The following is a 26,644-nucleotide window of genomic DNA, read 5'->3' on the forward strand; positions in this document are numbered from 1 at the left end:
AAATTAAATCAAGCAATGGAGACCCACTTATGATCCCAGGCCCACTGATTTCATAAAATGCCCCTGTGGTGAAGAGGAGTAAAAAGTCCCGGCCGGGATCCTAGCAAGTGTGGGATAAGGACAAGGACAGCACGCAGCCCCCCCCCCCCATCATGGATGGATGGTGTACGCCTAGGAAAATCGTTTTTGGAGGGTTGAGCCTAGATTGGTTGGCTAGATGTATTTGTAGGATTTAGAGTGCATCCAGACATTTCCCAATCCAAGCATAACCACTTCATGCCGGGATCCTAGCAAGTGTGGGATAAGCACAAAGACAGCATGCAGGGCCCCCGCATCATGGATGGTGTATGCCTAGGAAAATCGATTTTGGACGGTTGAGCCTAGATTGGTTGGCTAGATGTCTTTGTAGGATTTAGAGTGCATACAGACATTTCCCAATTCAAGCATAACCACTTCATGAATACGTTACAGATTCTCATTTACACCATATATAAAAACTCATGGGTCAGGTTACTAAGTAAATTTAGCAATTTTCTAATTGAATACTAATTGTTCAGTAGTATAGTTGTGTTCACTTTGGATGAGTTTGTGTTCGCATAGGTAATGTAATATAATATTAATCTGGTTATATAACATAAGAATAATGTATAGCATAATGATCAAACAATGCCTACAGTCAGAAGAGATTGGTAGGCGATGTGGTAGTGATGTACATGAAACTGAAGTGTTTTAGATGTGTTTGTAATCTAGTTTCTACTCTATAGGAGTTACCTGATGACTTCCAGACAGGCTGGCACCACTGGCCATCTCTGTAGGCTATAGTGCTGTCAATTTAAGCTGTGGGACAGGTGTAAATCTGTCCTAACATTCCACCCTTCCAGCACTCCTCACCTGAAGCAATCTCATTTATTACACAGAAAGCAAATAGCCAACACAATTGCCCTGCCTCACAAAGCACACCAAGCAGTTAAACATCTTTGGCTCTGAATTTAGTGGCCTTAAAGAAAAAGCTGTCAGCTGTTTGTTAAAGAAAAGCAAACAAAGGCAACTCCACTTGACAAAAAATCCATTTATTTGATGTCTAAATTTTTTTCAGTGCCTCATTTCCAACTGATCTCATAGAGTGTGTGTGTATTCATGAGTGGAGCCAAAACATCAACCTAGGGAAAGTCAGAGCAATCCAATCCTGAGATTAGAGCATTTTTTTTCCTGTGTTTGCTTTGTTTTCTTTGATGTCATTTCAATTACAAAAGGTTATCAAAATAACCAGAGATACAGTAATATGTGTACCTAAACATACCTCCTAACATGATAGTAAAGTACGCTTTTAAATCTAGCAGTACTCCATAATAAAATTGCCTCTAGGCCTCTCATTTCTCTTTTTATTGTCTCTCAATGTATCATCACCCTGGTTGGACAAAAGTGTCCTGCGCCACTCTTTTGGGAGGAGATACATACTTTTTTTTTCCTATTATTTTTTTCAGTCCAAATGCTTTTTCTATTAAAGTGTTTGTAAACGCAATTTTTTTAAAAAAAAATATCAAGCATTTTATAATAAAGCCCCGTACACACGATCAGAATATCGTACCAAAAATAACCACTTTCACAATCATATAATAATCTGATTGTTAGTGCACATCCCTTTCTGAAGGGATAAACAATTTTTGTTTAATCGGTCCAGTTTCAAAATACAATATAAATACCATATTTATCGGAGTACAACACACATCTTTTCCCCCTGAAAATCCGGGGGAAATCGCGTGTGCGTGTTATATGCCGATCCCTGCTGCCTCTGATTTGAAGGAGGGGATGAACGCCGCTGGATTACACACAGCCGCGTTCCCCTGTGTATTTGGCGTTCAGCCATGCACAGTCCCGCCCCCCTGGCCCAGCATTGGACCCCTCTCTGGCCCATCATATGAGCCGGTCGGAACTGTGAGTGACTGAGCGCCGGGTACACAGGAGATCGTGGATCTGTGTCACCCATCGGACAATTGTTGTCGGATTTTCCGAGGACAAATGTTGGATGGCAGGTTTTAAAATTTTCCTCTGACAAATGTCTGTTGTCGGATTTCCTGTGTACTCAAGTCCGTCGGACAAAAGTCCAAAGTACTAACACACATGCCCGGAAGCAAGGACGAGCCAGAATCGGTCGGTCTTGTAAACTAGCGTTCGTAATGGAGAATTAACATTCGTGACGTGGCAAATTATGAAATCTCGAAATGCAGAGCACATTCTCTTCTTCTTTAATGGGATAATAATGAAGCTGCTTTGCTGGTAATACTAATGGAGTTATTGCAAACAAATTTTCAAAGGGTTTTTTTTTTCTAGTGATATCAAGAATAATATTATTATGTTTTTTTTTGTTTTTTTTTATATTATTTGGGCAAATTACCACGAAACCATTATCCCATAGTTTTTAAGATTCAATGATACAACTATGTTGGTGTCCCTTGTTCATTTTGCATTGTATTTTTTTAAATGTAACTGCCTACTCCCAAACTGTCATTTGAAGTAAAACACATAGCCAAGTATTATTCTACACTATTTGTCACTGTGCATTAAAAAACAAAAAAAAAAAATTTAAATTAGACATGCTATCTGTCAATAGAACTTAACCAAAAAGTGCATTCTATGCATCCAAAAATATAGAAAATATAACAAATCAAATCATTATTATTCAATAATTGGTCACGATTAATAAAGCAACCAATTTTTGGTCCAAGAAATCCTCTTCCTCCTGTTCCTGGACTGGACTTGGGTCAAAGCAACAACTCCAAGGCCAATAATAAATAACACGTTATCTCCTCCGATTCCGCAACATGTCTGGTTGACAAACGGCTATTCAGAAACGAACTGAAAAGCGCAAAAACTGAAAAGCATGAAATGGAAAGCGTGTGAAAAGCGCAAAATGAAAAGCGTGAATCAACACTCACCAAACTTATACTAATACTAAATTAGAAGAAGAAGCCCAAAGGGGGGCGCTAAAGAGCTGAAAAACCACATAGTATGTCAGTACATTCGTGTTTGTTGGCCGACAATTCCTTGCCGTTTGTATGCAAGACAGAATCCAGGCACACGACTTTGGACAAAAGTCTGAGGTTTTGTCTACGGAAAATCCAATCGTGTGTACGAGGCTTTAGAGTGAAGGTCAAATGATACAAAAGGCAATAACTGTGGAGGATGAGCTGATGGAGAAAATAGAAAGGAGTTTATTAGTATCTGGATGAATTAGTATTATGCATTTGTATCTGTTTTTTTTTTTTCAGTTCAGCTTTAAAGTGAAAATGTCAGTTATACCAATATGTCCAAATTAACAGTGGTGCCATAATGCAGTACATCATAATAATCTTCAGAGAATGTGCAATGTGGTGTACTGGGGTGCAGGTGTGTTGCCCGCTACTGTGACAGTGAGCTGGGAAGGCAGTGAAAATGAATGACACCATGATGCTACAATGTGTTGTGGTAATGGGTAGCATGTCATTGTAACACACCACCGTAAATTAGCCCTGAGGTTAGGTCCACACATATGTGGGTCTCCAACCATTTTTTTTTTTCAAAACACGGAACAGCCTGGTGCTGCAGCACCATGTGGTTTTGCACACACAAAGATGCACTGGGATTTCTGATGTGTGGAAGTGCCATTAAGAAGCGCATGTTGCCTGTGCGTTAGAGAAAGCATGCAATTAGAATGTACCCCCTCACTTTCATACAGTATGTGTGAACCTAGCTTAAGGAGAGCAACCCTTACAAATTGTTGTTAAATTATTGCTTGTGTGAAGCGGCCTTTATAGTTTTTCCTAACCCTGGTCACTGTCACTTACTTTTGCTGGATAGCTTGACCTGCAAATATGGAAAGAAATATAATGTCATGTGAAATAGATAGATAGATAGATAGATAGATAGATAGATAGATAGATAGATAGATAGATAGATAGATAGATAGATAGATAGATAGATAGATAGATAGATAGATATAAATTCTACATAGAGATTAAAACTTTAGATAGAAAAACTTTACACATGATCAACACATGATCAAACCTTTCCCCCACTCTATTTAAAAATATTACCACTTCCGCCCACTGTATATATACGTCGGAAATGTGATGTTAAATACCGGGATTATGGCAGTAGATAGCTGCCATAACCCCAATATCTTTTTAACCACTTCAATATCAGGCACTTTTGCCCCTTCCTGCCCAGGACAATTTTCAGCTTTCAGCACTGTTGCACTTTGAATGACAATTGTGCGGTCGCGCTACACTGTACTCACAGAAAATTGTTATAATTTTGTTCCCACAAATAGAGCTTTCTTTTGGTGGTATTTGATTACCACTGCGTTTTTTATTTTTTGCTAAACAAACTAAAAAATGAACAACATTTTTGAAAAAAATAAGTATTTTATTTGTTTCGGTTATAAAATGTTGTTTTCTCCTTCACTGACAGTCACTGATGAGGTGGCACTTATGGGCACTGATAAGGATGCACTAATATGTAGAATTTATGGGCTCTGATAGGCGGCACTGATATGCAGCACTGATGGGAACTAATAGGCGGCACTGATGTGCACTTATGGGCACTGACTGGCAGCACTGATGGGCACTGACAGGCATCTGTGATGGGCACTGACAGGCGGCACTAATTGGCAGATAGGTGGCACTGACAGGTGGCACTGACAGGTGGTACTGATGGGCAGCACTGATACTGACAGGTACTGACAGGTTTTACTGCTGGGCACTGACTGGCACTGTGGTGGGCACTGATTGGCACTTTGACAGAGGCTTCTTATCATGATCAGAGATGCGGGGTGTCAGACTGACATGCCACACTTGCGATCACCGCACTGCGCACCCCCACGGGCGCATGCCGGCATGTTATTCTACTGGATGTCATATGACGCCCAGTCGGGATAACAGAAACACTTACCGGCCGTCATTCTGCATACGGTCCGCTTTCACATAAAAGTGGTCTCGGACACAAGATCACTTTTATGGAGCCGTTGGAAGTGGTGGAGATGATCCAGTCCTGTGGCCTGATGAGCAGGAAGTTGAGTGAAGGCATGATGGCCCCCCCACTCGACTCTATGCCCTTGGAGGACCAGAACGACGTCAAACGTAATTTCTGCCCAACGGCCTAAAAGGGACAAAACATTTTATTTATTGCTTTTAAGTGTAAATGTTAGATCTGAGGTCTTTTTGACCCCAGACCTTACATTAAAGAGGTCCTGTCATGCTTTTTTCTATTACAAGGGATGTAATAGGAATAAAAGCTATCCAAATTTATTTTTTTAAAGGGACTTTTTTTAAAGTGCCCCGTCCCTCTGTGCTTGTGCTCAGAGTCACGCCCACATATGTAAAAGGTGTTCAAACCACACATTTGAAGTATCTCTGTGATTGTTAGAGTGAGAGCAATAATTCTAGCCCAAGACCTCCTCTGTAACTCAAAATTGTTAACCTGTAGAAATTTTTAAATGTCGCCTATTTTTAAGTGCCACAGTTTGTCGCTATTCCACGAGCTGGCGCAATTTTGAAGCATGACTGTTGGGTATCAATTTACTCGGTGTAACATTATCTTTCACATATAGAAAAAATGTGGCTAACTTTACTGTTTTCTTATTTTTTTATTTGAAAGCGCATATTTTTTCCAAGAGAATTGAGTTTGTAAGACCTCTCCGCAAATACGGTATGGAATAAATTATTGCAACGAGCTTCATTTTATTCTCTAGGGAAAAATAATAATAATAATATATATATATATATATATATATATATATATATATATATATATATATATATAATGTTTGGGGCTTCTAAGTAATTTTCTATTTAACTTGTAAACACCAAGTGTCAAAATCCTTAAGTGAAACTTTAAGTTCTCCATCTGCACAAGATTTCCACGGAAACCACCGACCAACTGAATGGGTACGTTCACCCATAAGTACACAGTCCTTGGAGAGTTTTGGTTAGTACTCAGTAAGAGTACTTGAACCCAGACAGGCAGAGTTCCCTTAAGATTCCACCACCACCATTACAATTAGGAGCTGAGGCAGTGTGACAACAAAGTGACTACTGTGTGTGTAGACTAATAAAATCACCAAGGCTATCAATGATATCAGTGCCATCTACATGGAGAAAGCAGGATGCAGCTAATTTACTTCCTGCTCTCTAATTACAAGCATACAGTGTTTAATGGGAATGGACTGTAGGCTTGTAAGTATACAAGGTGCTGTTAAGCACAGACAGCACTAAATCTAATAGCTTATACACACAAATGCCAAAGGGAGTGTTCACCACTTTTCCACACCCATTCTTGGTACAAGAGTCTATCAGGTTATATGGCTAAATACACCCAAAATTATATATAATTTAAATCACAGTTAATGACCAAAAGAGTGGTTATCCATGTTAGAACTGACATTAAGTCAAGTGTTTGTAAACCCTACATGTTACTTAGTTAAGTGTTACGCTAGTCTTGGTGATTTTTGATCAAGCCATAATGTGTCCAAGATTTATTCCCCCCTAACAAGGGATACTTCTATTTAACAAGCCAGGAAGGGGGTTCCTGCAACAGAGGTTCAGATCAGTCAGATCAGGCAGAACTATATGGCGCACATTTAACTGTACCTTTACTATTTTTTTTTCTAGAAAGTATAACGTAGAAGGTTACATTTAGGAGGGACTAAAGGAACCAAAAAGTGTCCTTCTAAACCCATGAATAGAATAGTAGAGATATATTAAAGTAGAATACATTCACATTTCTCATCCCATCATATATTCCAAAAATTAGGGAATAAAATGTAAATAATAAGTGGTTAGCACTTCCGCCTGGCAGCACTAGGGTCATCAGTTCGAATCCTAACCATGACACTACCTGCCTGGAGTCTGCATGTTCTCCCTGTGCCTTTGTGCATTTCCTCTGGCTACTATTCCTGTGGTTTTCTCCCACACCCAAAGACATGTTGGTAGGTTAATTGGCTCCTGTCTAAGTTGACCTTAGTATGTGTATGTATGAATGTGAGTTATGCCACGTACACACGATCGGACTATCCAGCGGACAATTCGATTGTGTGTGGGCTCCAGCTGACTTTTTCTTCCCAAAAGTCCGCCGGACTTTGAAAGAAGTCTTGCCTCATAATTGTCAGCTGGACTCGGCTTTCTAGCGGACAATCCGTTCGTCTGTGTGCTAGTCCGGCGGACCAAAAATGACGCATGCTCAGAAGGAAGTACAGGACGGAAGCACTCGGTCTGGTAAAACTAGTGTTCATATTGAAGCTAGCACATTCCTCACGCTGCTCATTCTGTGATCTTTTAATACAGCGCATTCTTTTCTTCTTTATAATGCTAGAAGAATGAAGTTGCTTTGCTGCTTATATTCACACAGAGTTCTCACAAACGTCTTTCTTAATTATTTATCCTCATCTCTTGACTAATATTAATATAATAATAATTATAATTATATATATATATATTATAATCAAAAAACAGCATTTTAGCTTACACATGATTGGATGATAAAATCAGCAGAGCTTCCCCTCATTTCAGATATTACCCTCAGATTTACAGCGACTGCACTTCCAAGTGCACTTTCAGTGCAATTTCAAATGCACTTTGCACTTGTAGTTAGCACTTGTATTGCAAAATTAACGTCCTTTTGTAAATAACTCCCATAGTCTTTTGACATGTACCTGTTTACTCACAAACAAACTGTGGTTTTGGAATAAAAACACATATTACATTATTTGGGGAAAATTAAATGTCCATTTATTCTGGTTAAAACAAAATAAAGAGGAAGGCAATACTGGAGACACTTTTTGAGTTTGCAAAGCCTTTTGTAACTTAGGGCACACATCAAATCAGTGGCCAACAAAATTGGGATCATGCGTAGTCAATAAAATAGGGAGCACAACATGGTCCAGGAATCCCACAGACCAGGAACAGCAGCAGATGACATCTATGTCCCCAGGCTGCGGTACTACAACAGCCTGCGTCTTCTGTCAGACCAGACTGAAGCCAGGCAGTCACTTCCGACTCATCCGTGCAGCCTTCTTTCCACGCTGCCCTGCAGTCTTCCCTCCATGCTTCCCTGCAGCCTTCCATGGAGGCTGTGCCTCTGGTGGTGGACTTGTGGTAGGAGGAGGAGGAGGAGGAGAAGTTGGAGTAGCAGTAGGGGCTGCATCATATAGATGGGTGTTTGCTGTAAGTTTGCCCATCAAACCCCTCTGAAGGGAATCAAAAAAAATACCCTCGCACTATTGTCGTTGGCCCTTCTCCATCTCCAGCAACCTGCTGGCCAAGTATGTCCCATAGGCCTCTTCAGCATTGGGTGGTTGGTTCAGGAAATAACTTGCCTCACAAATTAGAGCAAGTGATTCCTCCTCAGTCATCCTCCTGGGCCTTCTGGTGGTTATGCGGAGGGGAGGGACTTGGCTTTCAATCAGGCTCCTGCTGTGCCCAGCCATCTCCTGCCTGCGGCTGGTCCTGGCCTCCTCCTGCATACCACTGGTCCCGGCCTCCTCCTGGGTGAGCTCATCCTGTGTATAAAAAAAAAACAAAAAAACGGACATAGTTTTATTTTTGCTTCATCAATCACAGACAATTTTCCATTTCTCACTTGCAAATTGATTTTTCCAGAAATCTAAAAGGCTACAATTTTGACCCCAGCATTTTTCAAGCTGTTCACCAATATTGTATCCACATTTTTGGCCACTACTGTATAGTGATATGTATACATAATATAATTTGGGATTAAATCATAGATTTGTAAGCAATTCAAAGATTTAACTTTACATCATTAATATTAGGACAATCAATATTTGCTAAAATAAAATATACCTGGCTCCAGCTGGGAGCATCCACTTCTTCCAGGATGGAAGGGCCTGGTTCTTCCTGGGACGCCTCAGCTGGGATGGTGGGAAGGGTGGAGGGAAGGATTGAAATTGATTGCCTTGCTTCCGTCTGGTTATCCAGAAAATGGAGTTTGTTGTAGTACCACAGCTTGGGTACATAAATCTGATCTGCTGCTGCTTCTGATGTGCGGGACTTCATGATATTGTTGTGCTCCCGCTTATACATATTCTGCACAATCCCAATTTTAGTTTCCACAAACTTAATGTCTGCCTCGGGGAGTTGAGTCTTCACAAACTCCAAAAGTGGCACCAGTGTTGCCTTCCATGCTTCTCAGTTTGAATACAAAGGGTGCTTTACCTCCCACAGGTTTCTGTGTGTGCGAAACAGTTCAATGAACTGACTCATAAAAGCATCCTCCTTAAAGGGGTCAGGGTTAAATGTTGACATTTTTTTTTCCGAAAGACAATACACAAGACAAAAACACGAATGTCAGTCCAAACTCACAGTATTATTTTTCTCACAATATAGGCAACACACACACCACACACAACACACACACACACACACACCACACACACACAGCACACACCACACACACGCAGCACCCACCACACACACACAAACCACACACACACAGCACCCACCACACACACACACACACACACAGCAGCCACCACACACACACACACAGCACCCACCACAAACACACACCACACACACACAGCACCCACCACACACACACACACACACACACACAGCAGCCACCACACACACACACACACACACACACACAGCACCCACCACACACACACACACACACCATACACACACACACACACACACACACACAAGAATCTAAAACATCTATGTTCAATGAAAGTCTCAACATCTTGTCTCAGTGTAGGCCTAAAATTTAAAGCAGTATAGACCATTGTGATGGGCCATGTTAGAATTTTACCTTCGTTCAGAATACTCGCTACTTCTGTTCGGAGCTATTAGCTTTATATACACTGAGTATGCGTCAAGCTCCACCTGTGTTGCCCACATCGCCCGCCCCTGACGTTCCTTGTGATGAAATTTCCCCGCCTCTTCTCTCTCTTCGTTGCGCAGTGGGAGTAAATACAGAAATACGGCGGATACATTTTCAGCAACTAGCGTGGAGGAAAGCCCGGAACCCCATACATCCAGATCCAGGAGATTTAAGGCCACCAACATGGCATTTGAAGAAATGGTGGAGATGGTGGACTATGATGGCATAAATGGTCCGTAACCCTTGACCCAATTTGCAGAAGGACCAAATAATGTCTTCAGTTGTGACCACTCTGGAGCAGAAATTTGGTGTACGATGGGCTAAAGACCAATTGAGGAAGCGCTGGTCCGATATAAAAACGAGGGTGCCGGATCAGTATAGAAGAATCCAAAAGGTACTTAAAAAAAGTAAGTACTTGTCATGCGCTCTCATGCTGATACTTAACTTGCATGCTGATCCATGGACTTTTCGTTTATACCGTCCATGATCGTTCGTAAATATCGTTCGTATAGACAAATGTATGTAAATAGAATTGATTTGCAGATAATACATACAGTGTTTGATAAATATTGTTCGATTGTATAAATAAATTTGCTGTATTTAGCTGGTACAGGGTTATATTTTCATTTTTGTCAGGATAAATTGTATTATTACACTAAGTTTAGGATATTGTTGTGTAGATGTCTTTAAAGCTAGAATGTTTTAGAACTTTATTCAGTGTAATGTAAGGAGAGGACACAGCAGCTGTTTCAACATCTGGACTCAGGAGCACTAGTGTAGTGTGGGACATCATAGAAATTTTTTTAGGGTAACCCACACAGGGACTTCAGGGGATGCTTTGGGTGTCTCCATCTGTTAAACTTGGCCAAAAGATGTAAAGTATTGCAGTTTGGTTAAAAGGGAATCTGAATCATGTCTTCAACTAGGATCTTGGAACAAACAGCTAATAATTGTACACCACTTTGAACCAATGTTTCATATTCCTATTTCTGGACTCAAATTTCAGTGTGCTTAATAAAAGTATACCCTTTGTTTCATTGTCATATGGGAACAAAGACTCAGACAAGAATCAGAGCATCCCAGGACCCCCCGACCTCACCGGCCTGATTGGGTAGTTAGCCCAAGCCCATGCGAGGATGTGGAGGATATGCACCCCACCAGGTGAGTGTCTGACAACCCAGCTTAAGTAATCAATTAATGCCTGCATATTTTTTCACAATTTTTTTTCCACACAATTTTTAGGTGATGATCTGGTTGTGGAAGGGCAAGCCGCTGAGCCATTTACAAGTGACAGTCCCCAAAGACTAATTGGGCAGATCATGGCCTGGAATGGGCACATTGACAGTATTCACAACCAGCTACACACCATGCGCAACCAAATGGACACTATACAAAATCAGTTGGACATCATGCAGCAGGAAATGAAGAACATGATCAATGTTTTGGGGAGAATCTAATCCCCTTTTCCCTAAAACACAGTTGATCATGTTCTTCATTTTCTTGCGAAATCTGAAGAATATTTGGTTGGAGAATTGTTTACAGATTGTAGACGCCAAATTTTGAAGATGCACACGGTATGTCAACATGTGCTATGTGCCATCAGGGGATCTCAATGTACGCATTTTGTGTTTGCAACTCCTTCCTCATAATGCTAGCAGGTGAGAGGAAGGGATTGCATCCACAAAACATGTCCATTGATCCCCCATGGTGGGAGATAGCTCCAGAGTTGTGCATTTTAGTTTTTCATACCCAAAAAACTGTTTTAAAAGACATATTTAAAAAAAAAAAAAAAGCAGGAAAAAAAACAAAATTAAAAAAATATTGTTTACCAAAATAATTTGTTTTTAAAATAATATATATATATATATATATATATATATATATATATATATATATATATATATATATATATATTTGATTGATAAAAAAAACGCACATGTTTGAATGTGCACTAATAAAAATGTTAAATAACAACAATGTGTGTGGCTTCTTCTTTCAATACTCAGTACCAGTTTGTAAAGTCATTTTGTATTTTCAGTGACAAAGGGGCTTATTTACTAGATGGAAAACCACTTTTCACTACAATTGTACTAGGAGAACCTAGGAGACAGACAAAAAGAAAAGCAAACAAAAATAAAAACTCAAGATTTTAGCAGACAAAAATTTATTTTTTAAGAAATTTCAAGTTTTAAAGGTCAGCTGGTATATCAATGGCCCCCCTACCATTAAAATAGTTAATGTATTGGTCACGCACTTGACGTGCTGTTTGGGGGGCCAAGCCAGGACGGCCAGGATCCAGACCTGTGAGTTGTGGTGATTGTGTAATAAGTCCCGCCTCAGACCCAATAGATTGTAAGTGCCAGAATGTCTCCTTAAAAAGTTATGAAGCACACAGCAGCAGAGGATTACATGGTTTAGTGTGTACTCTGCAAGGATTGTGGATGTTAAAAACAGATGGAACCGGCTGGCCATAATCCCGAAGTCATTCTCATCAACTCTTCTTGCTTTGGCCAGCCGATAATTAAAAACCCTCCTCTCTGGGATGAGGGACCTTTGGGAGAACGGCCTCATCAGGTGGTCGCCCAGACTGAAGGCTTCATCGGCAATGAAGACAAAGGGGAATCCCTCCACGTTATCCGCATCTGGTGGCAATCCCAAGCCACCAGTCTGGAGACGATGGAAGAACTCCCCCTGGTTGAACACACCTCCATCTGACATCCGGCTGTTCTTCCCCACATCCACGTATAGAAAATCGTATTGTGCCAACACCACCGCCATCAACACTACACTATGGAACCCCTTGTAATTCCAGTAGTAAGACCCCGAAATGGGGTGGTGGCACAATCCGCACATGTTTCCCATCGATCGCCCCTCCACAGTTGGGAAAGTTCCAACGGGCAGCAAACTGGGAAGCCACAGTCTGCCATTCCTGTGGCATGGAAGGAAACTGCGGAGTCAAACACAAAGAAAAAATTATAAGTACTTTAAAAAACTAAAAAAAACTATTTGCTAACAAATTAAACAAAAAATTTTTTAAACAACAGCAGTATAATTTTTTTTATAAGTAGTCTTTCAAAAAACCAAAGATAAGGCACACTTCTCAGATTCCTCACCCCTCTGATGGCCCATAGAACATAAGTTATGGGGGTGAGGGGTGTTCTAATTAATTGTAAGACCACACATTACACCTGAAGATATTTAAAAGAGGGAGGGGGGTTCTAATTAAGTTGAAGACCACACATTACACCTGAAACCATTTAAAAGAGGGTGGAGGGGTTCTAATTAATTTTAAGACCACACATTACACCTGAAGACATTTAAAAGAGGGTGGGGGTGTTCTAATTAATTTGAAGACCACACATTACACCTGAAGACATTTAAAATAGGGTGGGGGGGTTCTAATTAAGTTGAAGACCAAACATTACACCTGAAGACATTTAAAAGAGGGTGGGGGGTTCTAATTAATTTGAAGACCACACATTATACCTTGAAGACATTTAAAAGAGGGTGGGGAGTTCTATTTAATTTTAAGACCACATATTACACCTGAAGACAATTAAAAGAGGGTGGGGGAGGGTAAAGCAGTTCAATGGAGCTGACAATATAAATAGTTAAAAAGGGACTAGGCTATGTGTGTATATGGGCCCAGGATTGCATGCTGAGGAGGTTAGTGAAGGCAAATATGCATGTAGGCTGCAAAAGGAGAAATGAAAAATAAACAAATTTGAAAAATGCATGCATGAATATAAAGGGGACATTCACAGCATATTCCTATCATGGTAATTAGGTAATAATGAAATTAATACAATACATTAGCAAACATACAATACATATAATGTAATGTTAAAGGAGAAAACTTACCTTAATGTATTCCTTCTGCAGGACTCGAAAAATGGCAGAACAGGTCTCTGGAATAATGATCCTCAGAGCCTGGGGGGAGATGCCTGTCGTGAACTTGAGGTCCTGCAAGCTTCTCCCTGTCGCCAAGTACCGCAACGTGGCGACAAGCCTCTGCTCCGGAGTGATGGCTTGCCGCATGCAGGTATCCTGCCTGCTGATATAAGGGGTCAGCAAAGCCAGCAGATGGTGAAAAACAGGGTCCGTCATCCTGAGATAATTCCTGAAATCCTCAGAATTATTCTCACCGATCTCACGGAGGCAAAGGCATGTACGAGAATTGGTCACGCTGGTGCAGCCAATTCTTCGTCCATGAACTCCTCCTCGCCCTGTTCATGGACTGGGCTCGGGTCAAAGTATTAACACCAAGCCCCCATACAGCACGAACTCAAGAATGAGTATGTCCATACTCCATGGCTTCAAAATGGTCGGCTGGTCAAACAAACTTAACCGAACCCACTGAAGAATAGCAAGGCCTATGAAGAATGACCTGAAGAACAGGAACGAGCAGACCAGAACCGCCTGCAAACAGGTACGGACTGATCCACATGCACTGAAAAGCAGATACAAACCTCACAAGCACAGACTGAACTGCAGAAAATGATCAAATTAAGCTGAAGTCTGAAAAGAGTGAATCCTCTCTAACCAAACTTCTACTAACACGGGATAAACACGAGATTAGCAAAAGGAGCCCAAAGGGCGCCCTACTGGGTCTTGGACTTCCTTTTTCTATTCCCTTCGTACGTGCTGTCCGTTAGTGATGGACGAACTTCTGACGGGACGTTTCGCGAACGCGAAACGCGAACGGACACAAACGTTCGCGAAAACGACCGTTCGCCGCGGGCTCCATTGACTTCAATGGGAGGCGAATTTCGCAAACCTTTAGGTCGAATTTGCGGCCACGGGGTAATTATTAGGGGGTAGCACGTAGTCCCACCACCTGGACAATAGCATAATACATGTATGAGGTGAATTTGGGATCGATAACTACAAGCATTTTTTTTTTATTTGGGAAATTGTTCTGACAATTCAGGACTATGGAGCTAATGAAGGCAATGGAGGAGAGGGAAGGTCAGGGACCAGGGTAGGCAAACAAGAGGGTGCAGGAGATACAGAGCACTGACAGCAGCACCGTAATACAGAGCACTGACATCAGCACCGTGACATACAGCGCTGACAGCAGCTCCGTGACATACAGCGCTGACAGCAGCTCCGTGACATACAGCGCTGACAGCAGCTCCGTGACATACAGCGCTGACAGCAGCTCCGTGACATACAGCGCTGACAGCAGCTCCGTGACATACAGCGCTGACAGCAGCACCGTGACATACAGCGCTGACAGCAGCTCCGTGACATACAGCGCTGACAGCAGCTCCGTGACATACAGCGCTGACAGCAGCTCCGTGACATACAGCACTGACAGCAGCTCCGTGACATACAGCGCTGACAGCAGCTCCGTGACATACAGCGCTGACAGCAGCACCGTGACATACAGCGCTGACAGCAGCTCCGTGACATACAGCGCTGACAGCAGCTCCGTGACATACAGCGCTGACAGCAGCTCCGTGACATACAGCGCTGACAGCAGATCCGTGACATACAGCGCTGACAGCAGCTCCGTGACATACAGCGCTGACAGCAGCTCCGTGACATACAGCGCTGACAGCAGCTCCGTGACATACAGCGCTGACAGCAGCTCCGTGACATACAGCGCTGACAGCAGCACCGTAAGCAGCCCCAGGAGGAAGTCAGCACAGCACAGGGATGGTGTGATCCCCTCATAATAAGAACCCCCAGGAGGAAGTCAGCACAGCACAGGGATGGTGGGAGCCCCTCATAATAAGAACACCCAGGAGGAAGTCAGCACAGCACAGGGATGGTGGGAACCCCTCATAATAAGCAGCCCCAGTAGAAATATGACACCGCTCAACCTCTTCAAAGAGGAGGGTAGGGGCATATAGTACGGTGTGCTTTTTTGGGTCAGGGAAGTGAGCCAAATGAATTAAGAAGGTCTGTGTGCTTGATTCCAAAAATTGTTTATAGACATATACATGGTCTACTGATCACATGTGTTGAATTCCTCCGAGATCCATGCCTCATTCATTTTTAGAAATGTGAGGTAGTTAACACTGTCGTGAGCTAGGCGAGTACGCTTATCGGTCACAATCCCCCCTGCTGCGCTGAACGTCCTTTCGGACAGGACACTGGATGAGGGGCAAGCCAACAGTTTGATTGCAAATTGGGCAAGCTCTGGCCAGAGGTCAAGCCTGCCCACCCAGTAGTCTAGGGGTTCATCACTCCTCAGAGCGTCCACATCGGCCGTTAACCCAATGTAGTCGGACACCTGACGGTCTAGGCGTTCCCTGATGCTGGATCCGGATGACACCTGTCGATGGGTCGGCTGAAAGAATGACCTCATATCCGAAGTCACCAACACATCTTCAAACCGGCCTCTTCTTGCAGGCGCTGTTGGATTGGTACCCGCAAATCCTTCTCTGGGAGTGGGAATTGCTCCTCTGCCAGCGCACGCAAAAGCAGAATGCAGCATTTCTCGAAGCAAGGCCTGGAAGTGCTGCATTCTGACAGCCCTCTGCGACGGCGGTAACATTTCCGCCATTTTGTGTTTGTACCGGGGATCTAAGTACGTTGCCACCCAGTACTGGTCCTTGACCCTCATGCTTTTTATACGGGGGTCCCTATTAAAACACTGGAGCATGAAGGCCCCCATTTGCACTCAAGCGGAAGGTATGTGGTGGTGGTGGTGTTGTTGGTGGTAGTGTCTTTGGGGGTGCACATAGCAGAGAGTGAAGAAGAGGGTGCAGATCGAGAGGATGAGGAGGGTGCAGAAGAATAAGGCTGAGTGAGCCACTCAACCAAGTCTGGTGCGTCCTTTAAAGTAATTGAACGCACCTTCTGCAACTTCCCACTTTGGCTCAAGGCTGTTGCTCCTGCCCTACCCCTACCACCCCTGCGGAAGGGCCTGCCTCTTCCTCTGCCTGTCATTTTTTAAATCACCCTGTGACAAAACTCTTAGTCCCTATACCGCTGAAGGACTGCTGCAGTATAGGGCAGCGGTCAGCAGTAGTGCACGTCAACCCTATGTATTGTGGACCGATAGCGGTCCTTACAGAACAGCAGACTGTACTGCACTCAGGCCTATGTACTGTAGCACCCTATACCAAGTTACCAGTCCTTATAAAAACTTTTGTGGACCAAGCAGGTTGTGTGTTAGTGTTTAGCAGACTGTGCGTCAGTCCCTATACCGCTGAAGGACTGCTGCAGTATAGGGCAGCGGTCAGCAGTAGTGCACGGCAACCCTATGTATTGTGGACCGATAGCGGTCCTTACAGAACAGCAGACTGTAACGCACTCAGGCCTATGTACCGTAGCACCCTATACCAAGTTACCAGTCCTTATAAGAACTTTTGTGGACCAAGCAGGTTGTGTGTTAGTGATTAGCAGACTGTACGTCAGTCCCTATACCAATGAAGGACTGCTGCAGTATAGGGCAGCGGTCAGCAGTAGTGCACGGCAACCCTATGTATTGTGGACCGATAGCGGTCCTTACAGAACAGCAGACTGTACTGCACTCAGGCCTATGTACCGTAGCACCCTATACCAAGTTACCAGTCCTTATAAGAACTTTTGTGGACCAAGCAGGTTGTGTATTAGTGTTTAGCAGACTGTGCGTCAGTCCCTATACCGCTGAAGGACTGCTGCAGTATAGGGCAGCGGTCAGCAGTAGTGCACGGCAACCCTATGTATTGTGGACCGATAGCAGTCCTTACAGAACAGCAGACTGTACTGCACTCAGGCCTATGTACCGTAGCACCCTATACCAAGTTACCAGTCCTTATAAAAACTTTTGTGGACCAAGCAGGTTGTGTGTTAGTGTTTAGCAGACTGTGCGTCAGTCCCTATACCGCTGAAGGACTGCTGCAGTATAGGGCAGCGGTCAGCAGTAGTGCACGTCAACCCTATGTATTGTGGACCGATAGCGGTCCTTACAGAACAGCAGACTGTAACGCACTCAGGCCTATGTACCGTAGCACCCTATACCAAGTTACCAGTCCTTATAAGAACTTTTGTGGACCAAGCAGGTTGTGTATTAGTGTTTAGCAGACTGTGCGTCAGTCCCTATACCGCTGAAGGACTGCTGCAGTATAGGGCAGCGGTCAGCAGTAGTGCACGGCAACCCTATGTATTGTGGACCGATAGCGGTCCTTACAGAACAGCAGACTGTACCGCACCCAAGCCTATGTACCGTAGCACCCTAGACAGACCAAGTTACCAGTCCTGATAAAGAGCTTTGTGGAACAAGTGAGTTGTGAATGATTAGCAGACTGCAGCAGAAGGGCAGCAGTCAAGTATAATATTCTTTCTATATTTGGAAGAAAGAATATTATACGTGTACAAGCCTATTACCGTACCACTGATACCAGTCCTGAAAAGAACCTTTGTGGAACTAATAGTAACAGCAAGTCTTTAAAATTATCCTCACTGCCTGACACACTGCTTCCTGCCTGTCCCTATACAAATTGGCAAAAAAGAGTAGGCTGGAACGATTAGCTGGAATAGCTCTTTTGTGGACCTGATAGTAACAGCTAATGATGATGATGATGATGATGATGAAGAAAGACTAATCTGGCTGAGCTGTCCCTAAAATAGCAGCATACAGCGCTCTGTCCCTTTATCTAAACTGACAAAAGAAACTCAGGCTGCTGACCTAACACCTATACCAGTCCTGAAAAGAACTTTTGTGTACCAAATAGCTAGCGTTTTCTCTGTCCCTACTCCACACAGGATCCTTTCCCTACAGTGACAGAAGAAAGAATGTAAAATGGCCACCGGATCGGGTGTATTTATAGGTTAGGGGGAATGTCCAAGTGTCCATGAGCTGTCATGTCTCAATTGGTTGTCCTGTAACACATGATAAACGTGTCACGAAAGGTTAAAGTTCTTGTATACATTAAACACGTAAGTCCGCCGGGGCGAACGACGGAAAAAGGCGTTCGAACCCGCGGACGGCGAAAGTCGGAAATTCGCCGCGAAACGACCGCCGGGCGAAACGTTCGTCCATCACTACTGTCCGTCATCATGTTAGAAACCGCTGGACTTTTGGAATGATCGTGTGTGGCCAAGTCCGTTCTCTTGAAAGTCCGGCGGACCTGCCGGACTAAGTCCGCCGATATGGTCCGATCGTGTGTACGCGGCATTAGGGATCTTAAATTGTGAGCTCCTTGAGGGCAGAGATCGATGTGAATGTACAATTTATATAAGTAAAGCACTGTATAAATTGACCGCTCTATATAAATACAATAAATAAATAAATAAAATAATAAACAAGTATACTTTTTCACTATTTTTGCACTGACTAAGACTTGTTTTACTACACACAATTTTAAAGCCCATCTCCAAGCAAATAAAAAATGATCCCTAGCAGTGGGGCTGTGCCTGAACTGCAAGGGTTAACTGCTTGTTTATGTCTAAAGAAATAATAAAAGGAATTTTATCTTCCTCTCCTTCCTGCAGCTGGACCAGTAAACACAGTGTCTGCACCCCACAGGTCTAGAGTTTTGATATCATCAAGAACAAATAGCCCCGCTCTGGACATGAGGACACTGAGGGACAGTGAACAACTGGGTTGTGGAGGAGTGCTATCTAGAGTGGAGGATGAGGTAAATAAAACAGTTCCTCCTTTACCCTAGACAAAAATAGCTATTAAACCTTGCTATGTGGGAGGGTTATTTATTTTATTTGCCTGGATTTGGGCTTTAAGAATATTCTACAAAAAAAGCCAGCATTGTTCCATCTTTCCGCCATTAGCATTCTGAACCCTATAACCCTATAGCAAACTTTTTTTTGGTCTGCTGGCACACATACTCCAGCACTGATGGTCAGGGACTATAGCTGGTGAGTTCAGCTTCTGTCTTTAGCTGCCCCCGTACCCATAAGGCAAGTAGGTTTACTGGTACTTCGCTGCTCCTGGTCTTAAAATGTAGCCCTATAGTTGGGATGTGGAAAAAGAAGAAACAGGCTGTATTGGAGTATGATATGCTCCTAACATCTGTTCAGTAAGTTCCAAAATAACCTGTTGATCCTTTTAGAAAACGTGTCAGCTGATAACTTTCTGTGCTGTCTGTCTGCGAAAACTCTTATTAGTTTTCATTGTTCCCAGCAACCTCAGAGGACCTCTGAGGACTACAGAACACCCCCATGTTATGTATAAGAGGAAAATGTGAGGTTGTTGAAGTCCTAGTGTGAAAACACAGATTTTTCACACATTAAGTACTGTGGGTTAGTGTTTTCACTTTAGGACATAAAGTATGTTACTGGCGGGATCACCAGATTGAAAAATCCCTCCAAAAGGAATCTAATACAGCCACTCAATCTAAGGACTCATAAACTGCAGTGCATTTTTTCTAGAGTTTCAAAAAATGTCAAATAAATATTTTGCAATTCTATTACTGTGTTTGGTGTCTGCATGAACACTTTCTAGGAGCATCAAGTGGAACATTCAGATTTATTATGAGACAGATTTTCACAATTAGTCTGGGCTGTTTTCATTTTTGTTTTTATTATTATCAATGCAGAATACCTTGATTTAATTAAAATCATTTGTGTGCTTTGAGAATGTAAAGAAAGCTCTTTCTTGATCACAATGTAAAAGAATATAGTTTGATCTTCTTTCATTAAACTTAAAACTTCTGCTACTTTCTTCATTCGACTTCCCTTTACATATTTACATCAAACAAAAACTTTTATTGTCTCTGTTTTTTTATAGCATCAGTCTTATTGGAGATTTATTTTTTTTTATTTTTCTTTTTACATACCCTATTTTTCTCTCTGTAATCATATCAAAGTGGTTTAACGTGTAACTATGAAAGAAAAATACTAAGCTTTTTTCACAACAATATGTACTGGAAAAGGGCTGCCAACATTAAAGCGTTTGTAAACCCAACATTATGTGCCTGCTTTATCATGTACTTGTATGAAAAAGTATCCTGTTCTCTTTGTATTGCTGCCTTTGTTTGAAATACCTGGGGTTCCTTCCAGCCCCTCTGTCTTCCTATTACAAACTGACCACATTAAGCATGGGAACACACCGTGGTCAGATCTTTAGCTGTAGTGGGAACTCAGTGGGAATGTGATCACTTCAAAAAAATGGAGAGAAGTATTTATAATGTTTTTTTTTTTTCGATCTATACACATAGGTTTTGCATTTAATTTCTATTTTAAACAGTTTTTTTTTTTACAAAGCGATCAATTACAATGCTGTAAGTAGTCTCTAACTACTCTTTTCTCCATATACTGATTGGTCCCTAATAATTGGTGTTACTGGTGGTCATGTTCTCTAATGTGTATAACCATTTCCCTGTATACTAAATATTCAAATTTAATAAACACCCATTCTTATATATGGGTAATGTGATGTAATGTGTAAAACAAATTTCATAGGAATTGATAGTGATGGCACTAAATTGAGCAGAACTGGTCAATACACTGAGAATGTCATAATATTATTATTATTTCATAGTAAACTGTACATTAATAAATAATCCTCTATGGCCAGCGATTTCAGCTTTGAAGAACTGTACAAACAGTTTGCTTTTAAAGGTATTCAGGGGAAATTTCACATCCTGTAACCTTTTCAGAGTTGTTACTGGCTAGTAGGGGAATTTTTCTCTGACCATATAGTCAAATTCTTTCTACAAGCGTTCAATATGGTGGATTTGGATAGGGTAATTTTGCCAGCCAGTCTTTATAGAACAATACATCAGCTTCACCAATTTTACATTTTCTTTTTATTTGTTTATTATAGATGTGTTTTTTATGCTCTTCCTCTAATGCCAGTATCCTTGTTGCAGCTGACACTGAAGAAGCAAGTTTTATTTTCCCCAACTTTTGTCTAAAATGTAGAGAGTTTGGTAAAACTTCACTATTTTAGTGAAAAGCATTGGAGTTAATAGGAAAGGTGGCATTAAAGGGTAACCTCTTTATCATGGGAAAAAAATATAGCAAATATCCCATAGCAAAACATAGCAAATATCCTTGCACAGATAGAAAAGGCTACAAGGGCTGGGACAGTGACAATAATGGGGGATTTTAACTACCCGAAAATTTAGTGGAGTAATAGCACTTTAAGAAAATTTAAAGGGCCTCGACTAGGAATGAGGCTCTGTTGGACCTGGTAATCGCAAACCATGCAGAGCTTATTACTAATGTTCATATAAAAGAACATCTGGGTAGCAGTAACCATAACCTGATTTCATTTAATGTTAGCTGTAAGCAACAAGCTCATACTGGAAATATAAATACACTTACCTTTAGGAGAGCAAATTTTCCAATGCTGAGGGCTGCTCTACAAATCTTAGACTGGGAGGGAATATTGGCATTGATGAACACAGAACACAGAACAGAAATGGAAATTCTTCAAAAAGACTATATGCAAACTCACTGCAATGTATATTCCCATGGGAAACAAGTTTAAAAGACTACAAATAAAACCTGGCTCGCTGACAAAATTAAAAAAGTTATACATGATAAGAAAAGAGTTTTAAAAAAATATATAAATAAAGGAACACTATCATTATTTAAATGTTACAAGGAATATAACAGAATAAGTAAAAAGGAAATCAAGGCCATCAAAATTCAAAATGAATGACAGGTTGCAAAATAGGGTAAGACAAACCCAAAGAAATATTTCAAACATTAATATCAAAAAGGTAATCTAGGGGTGTGGCTTGCGCACTGAAGAAGATGGCTGCTTAAGCCTAGAGCTCTCCACAGCCGGCCGTTTAACAGCAAAAAACAGGCAGGTATTTTCCTCTAAAAACATACCTAAATACTCTGCAGTACTCCTGGGACAGTAGGGGCAATAATGTCTCGCAAAAGAGGACAAGAAAGGGGACCAAAAAAGCTGTCATCATTTACATTTAAACAGAGCAGTGAGCTGACTAAAATCCAAGATGGCGCCGCTGGAGCTGTGAGGAAAAATAATAAAACTCACACAAACCTTTCTGCTAGCCATCCACCTGAAATGGATGAGGAATTATTATCCTCATATTCTAATGGCTCCTCTCAACTATCCCCAACATCTCAGGGACCCGCAAAATTGCGGATGAAGCTGGAATTATCTTGTCAGGCAGCTGATACTGTGAACACAGTTCTGCATAGTGATAATGCTATGTCCTCATTACAGACATCTATAGCTGCTTTCCCAACATCAGGTCAGCCAGTACTAGATACCACAATGAAAGAAATGCTTGTGTCATTACAATCATCTATTATATCTAATCCATCCTCCATGATTCATAAATTCTCTCTTGATATGAAACATATGGATGGTAGACTGCAACACGTTGAAAACAAAATGGAGGAATGCACTGAAACAGTGAATGAGCTAGTGGATGCATGTACAGAACAAAAAGATGATTCCATGTGGGTCAAGATGAAACTGGCAGATCTCGAGGACCACTCACGTCGAAACAACATTAAAATGAGAGGAATGCCAGAGTCAGTTCTACCTATGGACTTACGTAACTATGCAAATACACTATTTTCTACATTATTGCCAGAAGTATCGCCGATTGAACTTACAATCGATCGTATTCATAGAATTCCCAAACCAAAACATCTAGAAGAATCAATTCCCAGAGATATTATTCTGCGAATTCATTTTTATCAAGCTAAAGAGCAAATTCTCTCCAAAGCGAGAGAGCTAACTACTCTGCCACCACCATACTCAGATATACAATTATTCGACGATCTCTCGCAATTTACACTACAAATGAGAAGACAGCTCAAAACTGTAACAAAGGCTTTATCTAATCATAAGATCACATACAAATGGAGACATCTAGCCACTATCTTGACCACTTACAACGGGAAACATTTTGCTATATCTACCATTGAAGATGGCATGCAATTACTCCAAACATGGGCTATTATAGTTGATCTTCCCCATAACACCCCTGCCTTGAAGGAAAAACCTAATTTGTTCCACTTTGGACAAAAACGTGAACAAAATAGAATTAAATACAAATTAACTACTCCTGCCTGTTAAATACATTACTGACATATATGGTCTGGTTTGATGCTCAATACCTTACTACTTGAACTTCACCCCCTATCTTGGTCAGCATTCCTTTGAGTGGATTACTGCTGACTCTTGGAAAATATTTTTTTCTTTACTCTTTTATTTCTTATTTTTTTATTCTCTTCTTTTTTTTATTTCTTTTTTAATTAATTTTTTTTTATTTTTTTCCTCTTGCAATATATATTGCCAAATAACTACTAATAGAGTAATAACTTGTTTTTTCATAGGTTTGGAAAAAAAAAAATCTACATTGTTGTGTGCATGATTTAATAGTAACTGTGAACTGATCATATAACAAATACTTAGATATTTCGTTTAAGCGTTATAGAAACTAGAGAATATTCTTTTAGGAATATATAGAATTATAGTAACATCTAATTTTGATATATATTAATATGTCTTTCAAAATATTGTCCCTAAATGCAAGGGGACTGAATCACCCAGCGAAACGAACCTCTATGTGGAGGTCTGCCTTAGGGCCGGTTCACACTGCGGCGCGAGGCGAGGCGACACGGCTCGCCTCGCCTCGCTCCCGCAAGTTGTCCCCATTGAGTACAATGGAACCGTTCTGAGAGGAGCGACTCGAGTCGCTCCGACTCAGAAAAAAGGTTCCTGTACTACTTCGGGGCGACTTCGGGGGCGACTTGCATTGACTTCTATGCAGAAGTCCTCTGCAAGTCGCCGCTGACCCCCCCTGCAAGTCGCGGCGAGGAAGTCGGAGACGCCTCGCCGCGGCTCGCAGTGTGAACCGGCCCTTATCCTTTAATTGTGACATATTATGTGTTCAAGAGACACATTTTGCTAAAGATGCATCTCCCAAATGTCAACATAAACATTTTCCTCATATTTTTCAAACAAAATTCTCCAAAAAACAAAGAGGGGTGTTAATAGCTATTAGAGATACTATTACATTTCAATTAGATAATTGTATCACTGACCCTGAAGGTCGCTAGATTTTTTTGATTTGTACTATTAACAATATTCAATACACCCTTGTATCTATTTATGCTCCGAATATGAGGCAAATGCATTTCATAAAAAAAACTATAGAGGAGGCGAAGAAAGTTCAAAAAGGACACCTCCTGATATGTGGAGATTTCAATTTGATTCCAAACAATTATATGGATTCTTTTGCTAAGTCCAAACGCTATGCTTCTCCCCTTGATAAGTTCATAACTTCGAATGACTTATTTGATGTGTGGAGATGTGGACATGCTAATGAAAGGGATTACACATATTTGTCACCACGGCACAATACCTACTCCAGAATTGACTTATTCTTGACAGATAAATGGCTGCTTGACAAGATTTCATCCTCCCATATACATACGGCCACGTGGTCAGATCACACTCCCATTAGCATGTCTATAACAACCACTTCATTCCAACCAAATTCATATATATGAAGAGCTAATAACTATATTCTCCAAAATGAAAATTACTCCACAACACTCCAACAACACCTTACTGAATTATTTTCAATTAATTCGACGTCTATATCTGACCCAATGATATTATGGAATGCTCATAAAGCTGTTATGAGAGGGGTGTTTATGCAATTAGGTTCTAAAGCTAAAAGAAAGAGAACTCAGAGAATGGATGAACTTACTAAGGAGATAGCCAAAGCTGAGGAACACAATAAAAATTATCCTTCTCCTTTCATTAAAACACAAATTTTCCAGTTACGTAATGAATTAAGAACCCTACTTCTAGAGACACAGGAGAAATCCTATAAAAAGTTCAAAGCTACCACTTATGCAACAGGGAACAAAGCAGGGAAAACAATGGCATTACGCATTAAAGGTTATCGATCTAAGACTAAAATTCCATTCCTCTACCATCCTCTCACTAATGAAAAATTGCTTAAGCCTTCTTCAATAGCTGAAGCATTTAGCTCATATTATAATGATTTATATAACATTAAGAATGATGGCGATACCCATCAACCTTCTCAGGAGGAGATTGACACCTTTTTGGAGAGTGTCAAACTTCCATCTATTTCCCCACAACAATTAGAATTTCTCAATTCTCCCTTTACTATCCTTGAAATTCTACAAACTATCCGTATTCTTCCTAACTTGAAATCACCTGGTCCAGATGGCTTTACAGGGGAATATTTTAAAAAATTTCCAAGTACTCTAGCACCTATACTATGTGACATTTATAATTTAGCAGCCAATTCTTCATCATTTCCCAATGAAATGCTGAATGCTCTTGTTGTAACTCTTCCAAAACCAGATAAGGAACCATCTTCACCTAAAAATTTTAGACCAATTTACTTACTCAATTTAGATGTTAAAATGTATGCAAAACTTATAGCCAAAAGACTAGATAGTTTGTTACCCTCTCTTATCCATAGAGATCAATCGGGTTTCACCAAAGGAAGACAAGCATCGGATGCTACTAGAAGAATGATAAATATAATACACCATGTAGAACTCACCAAATCGCCATCCCTGTTTCTGTTGCTTGACGCTGAAAAAGTGTTTGATAGAGTTCATTGGGGATACCTGTCATCCGTTCTGACTAAATTTGGCTTAATAGGTCAAATCAACAAAGCAATATTAGCCCATATTCTGTCCCCTCGGCTCGAGTGTATACTACAGATTCTTTATCACCTCCATTCCCAATAACAAATGGTACACGACAAGGATGCCCCTTATCCCCCCTAATTTTTAACCTTGTTATTGAACCCCTAGCTGAGAGTATTAGGTCCAACAAAAAAATTCTAGGAGTTACCATTGCTGAACAAGAACATAAAATCAACCT

This window comes from Lithobates pipiens, unplaced genomic scaffold (genome assembly GCF_037356315.1).
Source record: "Lithobates pipiens isolate NorthernLeopardFrog02 unplaced genomic scaffold, aLitPip1_a1.2 Scaffold_3, whole genome shotgun sequence".
In the NCBI taxonomy this organism is placed as follows: Eukaryota; Metazoa; Chordata; class Amphibia; order Anura; family Ranidae; genus Lithobates; species Lithobates pipiens.